Here is a 14,011-nt window from a genome sequence, read left to right on the forward strand (position 1 = left end):
TGAACATATTCTTTTTTCCACTATTACCCACTTAGCGCTACGAATGTCCAGTTGCATTATCTACAGACAGAGTGTTTCAAAACTGCTCAATCAAAAGTATGGTTTAACTCTGTTAGCTGAATGCTCAGATCAGAAATAAGTTTCACAGAATGCTTCTGTGTAGTTTATATTTGAATATATTCCTTTTTCCACTACTACGCTCTTAGCGCTCCAAATGTCCAGTTGCATTTTCTACAGAAAGAGTGTTCAGATCTGCTCAATCAAAAGTATGGTTTAACTCTGTTAGCTGAATGCACAGATCAGAAAGAAGTTTCACCGAATGATTCTGTGTAGTTTATATTTGAAGACATTCGTTTTTCCACTATTACCCTCTTAGCGCTCCGAATCTCCACTTGCATTTTCTACAAAAAGAGTGTTTCATAACTGCTCAATCAAAAATATGTTTTATCTCTGCTAACTGAATTTACAGATCAGAAATAAGTTTCACAGAATGCATCTGTGTAGTTTTTATTTGAAGATATTCTTTTTCCCAATGTAGGCCTCTTAGCGCTTAGCATTTCCAATTGCAGTTTCTACAGAAAGAGTGTTTCAGAACGGCTCAATCAAAAGTAAGGTTCAACTCTGTTAGTTGAATGCACAGAACAGAAAGAATTTTCACAGAATGCTACTGTGTAGTTTATATTTGAATATAATCCTTTTTCCACTATTACCCTCTTAGCGCTCCGAATGTCCACTTGCATTTTCTACAGAAAGAGTGTTCAGAACTGCGCAATCCAAAGTATGGTTTAACTCTGTTAGCTTAATGAACATATCAGAAATAAGTTTCACACAATGCTTCTGTGTAGTTTTTATTTGAAGATATTATTTTTCCCAATAGAGGCCTCTTAGCGCTCAGAATGTCCAATTGCAGTTTCTACAGAAAGAGTGTTTCAGAAAGGCTCAATCAAAAGTAAGGTTCAACTCTGTTAGTTGAATGCACAGAACAGAAAGAAGTTACATACAATGCTTCTGTGTAGTTTATATTTGAACATATTCTTTTTTCCACTATTACCCACTTAGCGCTACGAATGTCCAGTTGCATTTTCTACAGACAGAGTGTTTCAAAACTGCTCAATCAAAAGTATGGTTTAACTCTGTTAGCTGAATGCTCAGATCAGAAAGAAGTTTCACAGAATGCTTCGGTGTAGTTTATATTTGAATATATTCCTTTTTCCACTACTACTCTCTTAGCGCTCCAAATGTCCAGTTGCATTTTCTACAGAAAGAGTGTTCAGATCTGCTCAATCAAAAGTATGGTTTAACTCTGTTAGCTGAAAGCACAGATCAGAAAGAAGTTTCACAGAATGATTCTGTGTAGTTTATATTTGGAGACATTCCTTTTTCCACTATTACCATCTTAGCGCTCCTAATCTCCACTTGCATTTTCTACAGAAAGAGTGTTTCAGAACGGCTCAATCAAAAGTAAGGTTCAACTCTGTTAGCTGAATGCACAGATCAGAAAGAAGTTTCACCGAATGATTCTGTGTAGTTTATATTTGAAGACATTCCTTTTTCCACTATTACCCTCTTAGTGCTCCGAATCTCCACTTGCATTTTCTACAAAAAGTGTGTTTCATAACTGCTCAATCAAAAATATGTTTTATCTCTGTTAACTGAATTTACAGATCAGAAATAATTTTCACAGAATGCATCTGTGTAGTTTTTATTTGAAGATATTCTTTTTCCCAATGTAGGCCTCTTAGCGCTTAGCATGTACAATTGCAGTTTCTAAAGAAAGAGTGTTTCAGAACGGCTCAATCAAAAGTAAGGTTCAACTCTGTTAGTTGAATGCACAGAACAGAAAGAATTTTCACAGAATGCTACTGTGTAGTTTATATTTGAATATATTCCTTTTTCCACTATTACCCTCTTAGCGCTCGGAATGTCCACTTGCATTTTCTACAGAAAGTGTTTTCAGAACTGCGCAATCAAAAGTATGGTTTAACTCTGTTAGCTTAATGAACATATCAGAAATAAGTTTCACACAATGCTTCTGTGTAGTTTTTATTTGAAGATATTATTTTTCCCAATAGAGGCCTCTTATCGCTCAGAATGTCCAATTGCAGTTTCTACAGAAAGAGTGTTTCAGAACGGCTCAATCAAAAGTAAGGTTCAACTCTGTTAGTTGAATGCACAGAACAGAAAGAAATTTCATACAATGCTTCTGTGTAGTTTATATTTGAACATATTCTTTTTCCCACTGTTAACCACGTAGCGCTACGAATGTCCAGTTGCATTTTCTACAGACAGAGTGTTTCAAAACTGCTCAATCAAAAGTATGGTTTAACTCTGTTAGCTGAATGCTCAGATCAGAAAGAAGTTTCACAGAATGCTTCTGTGTAGTTTATATTTGAATATATTCCTTTTTCCACTACTACTCTCTTAGCGCTCCAAATGTCCAGTTGCATTTTCTACAGAAAGTGTGTTCAGATCTGCTCAATCCAAAGTATGTCTTAACTCTGTTAGCTGAATGCACAGATCAGAAAGAAGTTTCACAGAATGATTCTGTGTAGTTTATATTTGGAGACATTCCTTTTTCCACTATTACCCTCTTAGCGCTCCGAATCTCCACTTGCATTTTCTAAAGAAAAAGTGTTTCAGAACTGCTCAATCAAAACTAAGGTTCAACTCTTTTAGTTGAACAAACAGAACAGAAAGAAGTTTCACACAATTCTTCTGTGTAGTTTTTATTTGTAGACATTCTTTTTCCCAATATAGGCCTCTTAGCGCTCAGAATGTCCAATTGCAGTTTCTACAGAAACAGTGTTTCAGAAAGGCTCAATCAAAAGTAAGGTTCAACTCTGTTAGTTGAATGCACAGAACAGAAAGAAGTTTCATACAATGCTTCTGTGTAGTTTATATTTGAACATATTCTTTTTTCCACTATTACCCACTTAGCGCTACGAATGTCCAGTTGCATTTTCTACAGACAGAGTGTTTCAAAACTGCTCAATAAAAAGTATGGTTTAACTCTTTTAGCTGAATGCTCAGATCAGAAAGAAGTTTCACAGAATGCTTCTGTGTAGTTTATATTTGAATATATTCCTTTTTCCACTACTACTCTCTTAGCGCTCCAAATGTCCAGTTGCATTTTCTACAGAAAGAGTGTTCAGATCTGCTCAATCAAAAGTATGGTTTAATTCTGTTAGCTGAATGCACAGATCAGAAAGAAGTTTCACAGAATGATTCTGTGTAGTTTATATTTGGAGACATTCCTTTTTCCACTATTACCCTCTTAGCGCTCCGAATCTCCACTTGCATTTTCTACAGAAAGAGTGTTTCAGAACGGCTCAATCAAAACTAAGGTTCAACTCTTTTAGTTGAACAAACAGAACAGAAAGAAGTTTCACACAATTCTTCTGTGTAGTTTTTATTTGTAGACATTCTTTTTCCCAATATAGGCTTCCTAGCGCTCAGAATGTCCAATTGCAGTTTCTACAGAAAGAGTGTTTCACAACGGCTCAATCAAAAGTAAGGTTCAACTCTGTTAGTTGAATGCACAGAACAGAAAGAAGTTTCATACAATGCTTCTGTGTAGTTTATATTTGAACATATTCTTTTTTCCACTATTACCCACTTAGCGCTACGAATGTCCAGTTTCATTTTCTACAGACAGAGTGTTTCAAAACTGCTCAATCAAAAGTATGGTTTAACTCTGTTAGCTGAATTCTCAGAACAGAAAGAAGTTTCACAGAATGCTTCTGTGTAGTTTATATTTGAATATATTCCTCTTTCCACTACTACGCTCTTAGCGCTCCAAATGTCCAGTTGCATTTTCTACAGAAAGAGTGTTCAGATCTGCTCAATCAAAAGTATGGTTTAACTCTGTTAGCTGAATGCACAGATCAGAAAGAAGTTTCACAGAATGATTCTGTGTAGTTTATATTTGGAGACATTCCTTTTTCCACTATTACCCTCTTAGCGCTCCGAATCTCCACTTGCATTTTCTACAGAAAGAGTGTTTCAGAACGGCTCAATCAAAACTAAGGTTAAACTCTTTTAGTTGAAACAGAACAGAAAGAAGTTTCACACAATTCTTCTGTGTAGTTTTTATTTGTAGACATTCTTTTTCCCAATATAGGCCTCCTAGCGCTCAGAATGTCCAATTGCAGTTTCTAGAGAAAGAGTGTTTCAGAATGGCTCAATCAAAAGTAAGGTTCAACTCTGTTAGTTGAATGCACAGAACAGAAAGAAGTTTCATACAATGCTTCTGTGTAGTTTATATTTGAACATATTCTTTTTTCCACTATTACCCACTTAGCGCTACGAATGTCCAGTTGCATTTTCTACAGACAGAGTGTTTCAAAACTGCTCAATCAAAAGTATGGTTTAACTCTGTTAGCTGAATGCTCAGATCAGAAAGAAGTTTCACAGAATGATTCTGTGTAGTTTATATTTGAATATATTCCTTTTTTTACTACTACGCTCTTAGCGCTCCAAATGTCCAGTTGCATTTTCTACAGAAAGAGTGTTCAGATCTGCTCAATCAAAAGTATGGTTTAATTCTGTTAGCTGAATGCACAGATCAGAAAGAAGTTTCACCGAATGATTCTGTGTAGTTTATATTTGAAGACATTCCTTTTTCCACTTTTACCCTCTTAGCGCTCCGAATCTCCACTTGCATTTTCTACAAAAAGAGTGTTTCATAACTGCTCAATCAAAAATATGTTTTATCTCTGTTAACTGAATTTACAGATCAGAAATAAGTTTCACAGAATGCATCTGTGTAGTTTTTATTTGAAGATATTCTTTTTCCCAATGTAGGCCTCTTAGTGCTTAGCATGTCCAATTGCAGTTTCTACAGAAAGAGAGGTTCAGAACGGCTCAATCAAAAGTAAGTTTCAACTCTGTTAGTTGAATGCACAGAACAGAAAGAATTTTCACAGAATGCTACTGTGTAGTTTATATTTGAATATATTCCTTTTTCCACTATTACCCTCTTAGCGCTCCGAATGTCCACTTGAATTTTCTACATAAAGAGTGTTCAGAACTGCGCAATCAAAAGTATGGTTTAACTCTGTTAGCTTAATGAACATATCAGAAATAAGTTTCACACAATGCTTCTGTGTAGATTTTATTTGAAGATATTATTTTTCCCAATATAGGCCTCTTAGCGCTCAGAATGTCCAATTGCAGTTTCTACAGAAAGAGTGTTTCAGAAAGGCTCAATCAAAAGTAAGGTTCAACTCTGTTAGTTGAATGCACAGAACAGAAAGAAGTTTCATACAATGCTTCTGTGTAGTTTCTATTTGAACATATTCTTTTTTCCACCATTACCCACTTAGCGCTACGAATGTCCAGTTGCATTTTCTACAGACAGAGTGTTTCAAAACTGCTCAATCAAAAGTATGGTTTAACTCTGTTAGCTGAATGCTCAGATCAGAAAGAAGTTTCACAGAATGCTTCTGTGTAGTTTATATTTGAATATATTCCTTTTTCCACTACTACGCTCTTAGCGCTCCAAATGTCCAGTTGCATTTTCTACAGAAAGAGTGTTCAGATCTGCTCAATCAAAAGTATGGTTTAACTCTGTTAGCTGAATGCACAGATCAGAAAGAAGTTTCACCGAATGATTCTGTGTAGTTTATATTTGAAGACATTCTTTTTCCACTATTACCCTCTTAGCGCTCCGAATCTCCACTTGCATTTTCTACAAAAAGTGTGTTTCATAACTGCTCAATCAAAAATATGTTTTATCTCTGTTAACTGAATTTACAGATCAGAAATGAGTTTCACAGAATGCATCTGTGTAGTTTTTATTTGAAGATATTCTTTTTCCCAATGTAGGCCTCTTAGCGCTTAGCATGTCCAATTGCAGTTTCTACAGAAAGAGTGTTTCAGAACGGCTCAATCAAAAGTAAGGTTCAACTCTGTTAGTTGAATGCACAGAACAGAAAGAATTTTCACACAATGCTACTGTGTAGTTTATATTTGAATATATTCCTTTTTCCACTATTAACCTCTTAGCGCTCCGAATGTCCACTTGCATTTTCTACAAAAAGAGTGTTTCATAACTGCTCAATCAAAAATATGTTTTATCTCTGTTAACTGAATTTACAGATCAGAAATAAGTTTCAGAGAATGCATCTGTGTAGTTTTTATTTGAAGATATTCTTTTTCCCAATGTAGGCCTCTTAGCGCTTAGCATGTCCAATTGCAGTTTCTACAGAAAGAGTGTTTCAGAACGGCTCAATCAAAATTAAGGTTCAACTCTGTTAGTTGAATGCACAGAACAGAAAGAATTTTCACAGAATGCTACTGTGTAGTTTATATTTGAATATATTCCTTTTTCCACTATTACCCTCTTAGCGCTCCGAATGTCCACTTGCATTTTCTACAGAAAGAGTGTTCAGAACTGCGCAATCAAAAGTATGGTTTAACTCTGTTAGCTTAATGAACAAATCAGAAATAAGTTTCACACAATGCTTCTGTGTAGTTTTTATTTGAAGATATTATTTTTCCCAATAGAGTCCTCTTAGCGCTCAGAATGTCCAATTGCAGTTTCTACAGAAAGAGTGTTTCAGAAAGGCTCAATCAAAAGTCAGGTTCAACTCTGTTAGTTGAATGCACAGAACAGAAAGAAGTTTCATACAATGCTTCTGTGTAGTTTATATTTGAACATATTCTTTTTTCCACTATTACCCACTTAGCGCTACGAATGTCCAGTTGCATTTTCTACAGACAGAGTGTTTCAAAACTGCTCAATCAAAAGTATGGTTTAACTCTGTTAGCTGAATGCTCAGATCAGAAAGAAGTTTCACAGAATGCTTCTGTGTAGTTTATATTTGAATATATTCCTTTTTCCACTACTACTCTCTTAGCGCTCCAAATGTCCAGTTGCATTTTCTACAGAAAGAGTGTTCAGATCTGCTCAATCAAAAGTATGGTTTAACTCTGTTAGCTGAATGCACAGATCAGAAAGAAGTTTCACAGAATGATTCTGTGTAGTTTATATTTGGAGACATTCCTTTTTCCACTATTTCCCTCTTAGCGCTCCGAATCTCCACTTACATTTTCTACAGAAAGAGTGATTCAGAACGGCTCAATCAAAACTAAGGTTCAACTCTTTTAGTTGAACAAACAGAACAGAAAGAAGTTTCACACAATTCTTCTGTGTAGTTTTTATTAGTAGACATTCTTTTTCCCAATATAGGCCTCCTAGCGCTCAGAATGTCCAATTGCAGTTTCTAGAGAAAGAGTGTTTCAGAACGGCTCAATCAAAAGTAAGGTTCAACTCTGTTAGTTGAATGCACAGAACAGAAAGAAGTTTCATACAATGCTTCTGTGTAGTTTATATTTGAACATATTCTTTTTTCCACTATTACCCACTTAGCGCTACGAATGTCCAGTTGCATTTTCTACAGACAGAGTGTTTCAAAACTGCTCAATCAAAAGTATGGTTTAACTCTGTTAGCTGAATGCTCAGATCAGAAAGAAGTTTCACAGAATGCTTCTGTGTAGTTTATATTTGAATATATTCCTTTTTCCACTACTACGCTCTTAGCGCTCCAAATGTCCAGTTGCATTTTCTACAGAAAGAGTGTTCAGATCTGCTCAATCAAAAGTATGGTTTAACTCTGTTAGCTGAATGCACAGATCAGAAAGAAGTTTCACCGAATGATTCTGTGTAGTTTATATTTGAAGACATTCCTTTTTCCACTTTTACCCTCTTAGCGCTCCGAATCTCCACTTGCATTTTCTACAAAAAGAGTGTTTCATAACTGCTCAATCAAAAATATGTTTTATCTCTGTTAACTGAATTTACAGATCAGAAATAAGTTTCACAGAATGCATCTGTGTAGTTTTTATTTGAAGATATTCTTTTTCCCAATGTAGGCCTCTTAGTGCTTAGCATGTCCAATTGCAGTTTCTACAGAAAGAGTGGTTCAGAACGGCTCAATCAAAAGTAAGTTTCAACTCTGTTAGTTGAATGCACAGAACAGAAAGAATTTTCACAGAATGCTACTGTGTAGTTTATATTTGAATATATTCCTTTTTCCACTATTACCCTCTTAGCGCTCCGAATGTCCACTTGAATTTTCTACATAAAGAGTGTTCAGAACTGCGCAATCAAAAGTATGGTTTAACTCTGTTAGCTTAATGAACATATCAGAAATAAGTTTCACACAATGCTTCTGTGTAGTTTTTATTTGAAGATATTATTTTTCCCAATATAGGCCTCTTAGCGCTCAGAATGTCCAATTGCAGTTTCTAAAGAAAGAGTGTTTCAGAAAGGCTCATTCAAAAGTAAGGTTCAACTCTGTTAGTTGAATGCACAGAACAGAAAGAAGTTTCATACAATGCTTCTGTGTAGTTTCTATTTGAACATATTCTTTTTTCCACCATTACCCACTTAGCGCTACGAATGTCCAGTTGCATTTTCTACAGACAGAGTGTTTCAAAACTGCTCAATCAAAAGTATGGTTTAACTCTGTTAGCTGAATGCTCAGATCAGAAAGAAGTTTCACAGAATGCTTCTGTGTAGTTTATATTTGAATATATTCCTTTTTCCACTACTACGCTCTTAGCGCTCCAAATGTCCAGTTGCATTTTCTACAGAAAGAGTGTTCAGATCTGCTCAATCAAAAGTATGGTTTAACTCTGTTAGCTGAATGCACAGATCAGAAAGAAGTTTCACCGAATGATTCTGTGTAGTTTATATTTGAAGACATTCTTTTTCCACTATTACCCTCTTAGCGCTCCGAATCTCCACTTGCATTTTCTACAAAAAGAGTGTTTCATAACTGCTCAATCAAAAATATGTTTTATCTCTGTTAACTGAATTTACAGATCAGAAATGAGTTTCACAGAATGCATCTGTGTAGTTTTTATTTGAAGATATTCTTTTTCCCAATGTAGGCCTCTTAGCGCTTAGCATGTCCAATTGCAGTTTCTACAGAAAGAGTGTTTCAGAACGGCTCAATCAAAAGTAAGGTTCAACTCTGTTAGTTGAATGCACAGAACAGAAAGAATTTTCACACAATGCTACTGTGTAGTTTATATTTGAATATATTCCTTTTTCCACTATTAACCTCTTAGCGCTCCGAATGTCCACTTGCATTTTCTACAAAAAGAGTGTTTCATAACTGCTCAATCAAAAATATGTTTTATCTCTGTTAACTGAATTTACAGATCAGAAATAAGTTTCACAGAATGCATCTGTGTAGTTTTTATTTGAAGATATTCTTTTTCCCAATGTAGGCCTCTTAGCGCTTAGCATGTCCAATTGCAGTTTCTACAGAAAGAGTGTTTCAGAACGGCTCAATCAAAATTAAGGTTCAACTGTGTTAGTTGAATGCACAGAACAGAAAGAATTTTCACAGAATGCTACTGTGTAGTTTATATTTGAATATATTCCTTTTTCCACTATTACCCTCTTAGCGCTCCGAATGTCCACTTGCATTTTCTACAGAAAGAGTGTTCAGAACTGCGCAATCAAAAGTATGGTTTAACTCTGTTAGCTTAATGAACAAATCAGAAATAAGTTTCACACAATGCTTCTGTGTAGTTTTTATTTGAAGATATTATTTTTCCCAATAGAGTCCTCTTAGCGCTCAGAATGTCCAATTGCAGTTTCTACAGAAAGAGTGTTTCAGAAAGGCTCAATCAAAAGTCAGGTTCAACTCTGTTAGTTGAATGCACAGAACAGAAAGAAGTTTCATACAATGCTTCTGTGTAGTTTATATTTGAACATATTCTTTTTTCCACTATTACCCACTTAGCGCTACGAATGTCCAGTTGCATTTTCTACAGACAGAGTGTTTCAAAACTGCTCAATCAAAAGTATGGTTTAACTCTGTTAGCTGAATGCTCAGATCAGAAAGAAGTTTCACAGAATGCTTCTGTGTAGTTTATATTTGAATATATTCCTTTTTCCACTACTACTCTCTTAGCGCTCCAAATGTCCAGTTGCATTTTCTACAGAAAGAGTGTTCAGATCTGCTCAATCAAAAGTATGGTTTAACTCTGTTAGCTGAATGCACAGATCAGAAAGAAGTTTCCCAGAATGATTATGTGTAGTTTATATTTGGAGACATTCCTTTTTCCACTATTTCCCTCTTAGCGCTCCGAATGTCCACTTACATTTTCTACAGAAAGAGTGATTCAGAACGGCTCAATCAAAACTAAGGTTCAACTCTTTTAGTTGAACAAACAGAGCAGAAAGCAGTTTCACACAATTCTTCTGTGTAGTTTTTATTAGTAGACATTCTTTTTCCCAATATAGGCCTCCTAGCGCTCAGAATGTCCAATTGCAGTTTCTAGAGAAAGAGTGTTTCAGAACGGCTCAATCAAAAGTAAGGTTCAACTCTGTTAGTTGAATGCACAGAACAGAAAGAAGTTTCATACAATGCTTCTGTGTAGTTTATATTTGAACATATTCTTTTTTCCACTATTACCCACTTAGCGCTACGAATGTCCAGTTGCATTTTCTACAGACAGAGTGTTTCAAAACTGCTCAATCAAAAGTATGGTTTAACTCTGTTAGCTGAATGCTCAGATCAGAAAGAAGTTTCACAGAATGCTTCTGTGTAGTTTATATTTGAATATATTCCTTTTTCCACTACTACGCTCTTAGCGCTCCAAATGTCCAGTTGCATTTTCTACAGAAAGAGTGTTCAGATCTGCTCAATCAAAAGTATGGTTTAACTCTGTTAGCTGAATGCACAGATCAGAAAGAAGTTTCACCGAATGATTCTGTGTAGTTTATATTTGAAGACATTCTTTTTCCACTATTACCCTCTTAGCGCTCCGAATCTCCACTTGCATTTTCTACAAAAAGAGTGTTTCATAACTGCTCAATCAAAAATATGTTTTATCTCTGTTAACTGAATTTACAGATCAGAAATAAGTTTCACAGAATGCATCTGTGTAGTTTTTATTTGAAGATATTCTTTTTCCCAATGTAGGCCTCTTAGCGCTTAGCATGTCCAATAGCAGTTTCTACAGAAAGAGTGTTTCAGAACGGCTCAATCAAAAGTAAGGTTCAACTCTGTTAGTTGAATGCACAGAACAGAAAGAATTTTCACAGAATGCTACTGTGTAGTTCATATTTGAATATATTACTTTTTCCACTATTACCCTCTTAGCGCTCCGAATGTCCACTTGCATTTTCTACAGAAAGAGTGTTCAGAACTGCGCAATCAAAAGTATGGTTTAACTCTGTTAGCTTAATGAACATATCAGAAATAAGTTTCACACAATGCTTCTGTGTAGTTTTTATTTGAAGATATTATTTTTCCCAATAGAGTCCTCTTAGTGCTCAGAATGTCCAATTGCAGTTTCTACAGAAAGAGTGTTTCAGAAAGGCTCAATAAAAAGTCAGGTTCAACTCTGTTATTTGAATGCACAGAACAGAAAGAAGTTTCATACAATGCTTCTGTGTAGTTTATATTTGAACATATTCTTTTTTCCACTATTAGCCACTTAGCGCTACGAATGTCCAGTTGCATTTTCTACAGACAGAGTGTTTCAAAACTGCTCAATCAAAAGTATGGTTTAACTCTGTTAGCTGAATGCTCAGATCAGAAAGATGTTTCACAGAATGCTTCTGTGTAGTTTATATTTGAATATATTCGTTTTTCCACTACTACTCACTTAGCGCTCCAAATGTCCAGTTGCATTTTCTACAGAAAGAGTGTTCAGATCTGCTCAATCAGAAGTATGGTTTAACTCTGTTAGCTGAATGCACAGATCAGAAAGAAGTTTCACAGAATGATTCTGTGTAGTTTATATTTGGAGACATTCCTTTTTCCACTATTACCCTCTTAGCGCTCCGAATCTCCACTTGCATTTTCTACAGAAAGAATGTTTCAGAACGGCTCAATCAAAACTAAGGTTCAACTCTTTTAGTTGAACAAACAGAAGAGAAAGAAGTTTCACACAATTCTTCTGTGTAGTTTTTATTTGTAGACATTCTTTTTCCCAATATAGGCCTCTTAGCGCTCAGAATGTCCAATGGCAGTTTCTACAGAAAGAGTGTTTCAGAACGGCTCAATCAAAAGTAAGGTTCAACTCTGTTAGTTGAATGCACAGAACAGAAAGAAGTTTCATACAATGCTTCTGTGTAGTTTATATTTGAACATATTCTTTTTTCCACTATTAGCCACTTAGCGCTACGAATGTCCAGTTGCATATTCTACAGATGGAGTGTTTCAAAACTGCTCAATCAAAAGTATGGTTTAACTCTGTTAGCTGAATGCTCAGATCAGAAAGAAGTTTCACAGAATGCTTCTGTGTAGTTTATATTTGAATATATTCCTTTTTCCACTACTACGCTCTTAGCGCTCCAAATGTCCAGTTGCATTTTCTACAGAAAGAGTGTTCAGATCTGCTCAATCAAAAGTATGGTTTAATTCTGTTAGCTGAATGCACAGATCAGAAAGAAGTTTCACAGAATGATTCTGTGTAGTTTATATTTGGAGACATTCCTTTTTCCACTATTACCCTCTTAGCGCTCCGAATCTCCACTTGCATTTTCTACAAAAAGAGTGTTTCATAACTGCTCAATCAAAAATATGTTTTATCTCTGTTAACTGAATTTACAGATCAGAAATAAGTTTCACAGAATGCATCTGTGTAGTTTTTCTTTGAAGATATTCTTTTTCCCAATGTAGGCCTCTTAGCGCTTAGCATGTCCAATTGCAGTTTCTACAGAAAGAGTGTTTCAGAACGGCTCAATCAAAAGTAAGGTTCAACTCTGTTAGTTGAATGCACAGAACAGAAAGAATTTTCACAGAATGCTACTGTGTAGTTTATGTTTGAATATATTCCTTTTTCCACTATTACCCTCTTAGCGCTCCGAATGTCCACTTGCATTTTCTACAGAAAGAGTGTTCAGAACTGCGCAATCAAAAGTATGGTTTAACTCTGTTAGCTTAATGAACATATCAGAAATAAGTTTCACACAATGCTTCTGTGTAGTTTTTATTTGAAGATATTATTTTTCCCAATATAGGCCTCTTAGCGCTCCGAATCTCCACTTGCATTTTCTACAGAAAGAGTGTTTCAGAACGGCTCAATCAAATCTAAGGTTCAACTCTTTTAGTTGAACAAACAGAACAGAAAGAATTTTCACACAATTCTTCTGTGTAGTTTTTATTTGTAGACATTCTTTTTCCCAATATAGGCCTCTTAGCGCTCAGAATGTCCAATTGCAGTTTCTACAGAAAGAGTGTTTCAGAACGGCTCAATCAAAAGTAAGGTTCAACTCTGTTAGTTGAATGCACAGAACAGAAAGAAGTTTCATACAATGCTTCTGTGTAGTTTATATTTGAACATATTCTTTTTTCCACTATTACCCACTTAGCGCTACGAATGTCCAGTTGCATTTTCTACAGACAAAGTGTTTCAAAACTGCTCAATCAAAAGTATGGTTTAACTCTGTTAGCTGAATGCTCAGATCAGAAAGAAGTTTCACAGAATGCTTCTGTGTAGTTTATATTTGAACATATTCTTTTTTCCACTATTACCCACTTAGCGCTACGAATGTCCAGTTGCATTTTCTACAGACAGAGTGTTTCAAAACTGCTCAATCAAAAGTATGGTTTAACTCTGTTAGCTGAATGCTCAGATCAGAAAGAAGTTTCACAGAATGCTTCTGTGTAGTTTATATTTGAATATATTCCTTTTTCCACTACTACGCTCTTAGCGCTCCAAATGTCCAGTTGCATTTTCTACAGAAAGAGTGTTCAGATCTGCTCAATCAAAAGTATGGTTTAACTCTGTTAGCTGAATGCACAGATCAGAAAGAAGTTTCACCGAATGATTCTGTGTAGTTTATATTTGAAGACATTCCTTTTTCCACTTTTACCCTCTTAGCGCTCCGAATCTCCACTTGCATTTTCTACAAAAAGAGTGTTTCATAACTGCTCAATCAAAAATATGTTTTATCTCTGTTAACTGAATTTACAGATCAGAAATAAGTTTCACAGAATGCATCTGTGTAGTTTTTATTTGAAGATATTCTTTTTCC

Source organism: Symphalangus syndactylus, chromosome 12 (assembly GCF_028878055.3).
Source record: "Symphalangus syndactylus isolate Jambi chromosome 12, NHGRI_mSymSyn1-v2.1_pri, whole genome shotgun sequence".
NCBI classification, from domain to species: domain Eukaryota; kingdom Metazoa; phylum Chordata; class Mammalia; order Primates; family Hylobatidae; genus Symphalangus; species Symphalangus syndactylus.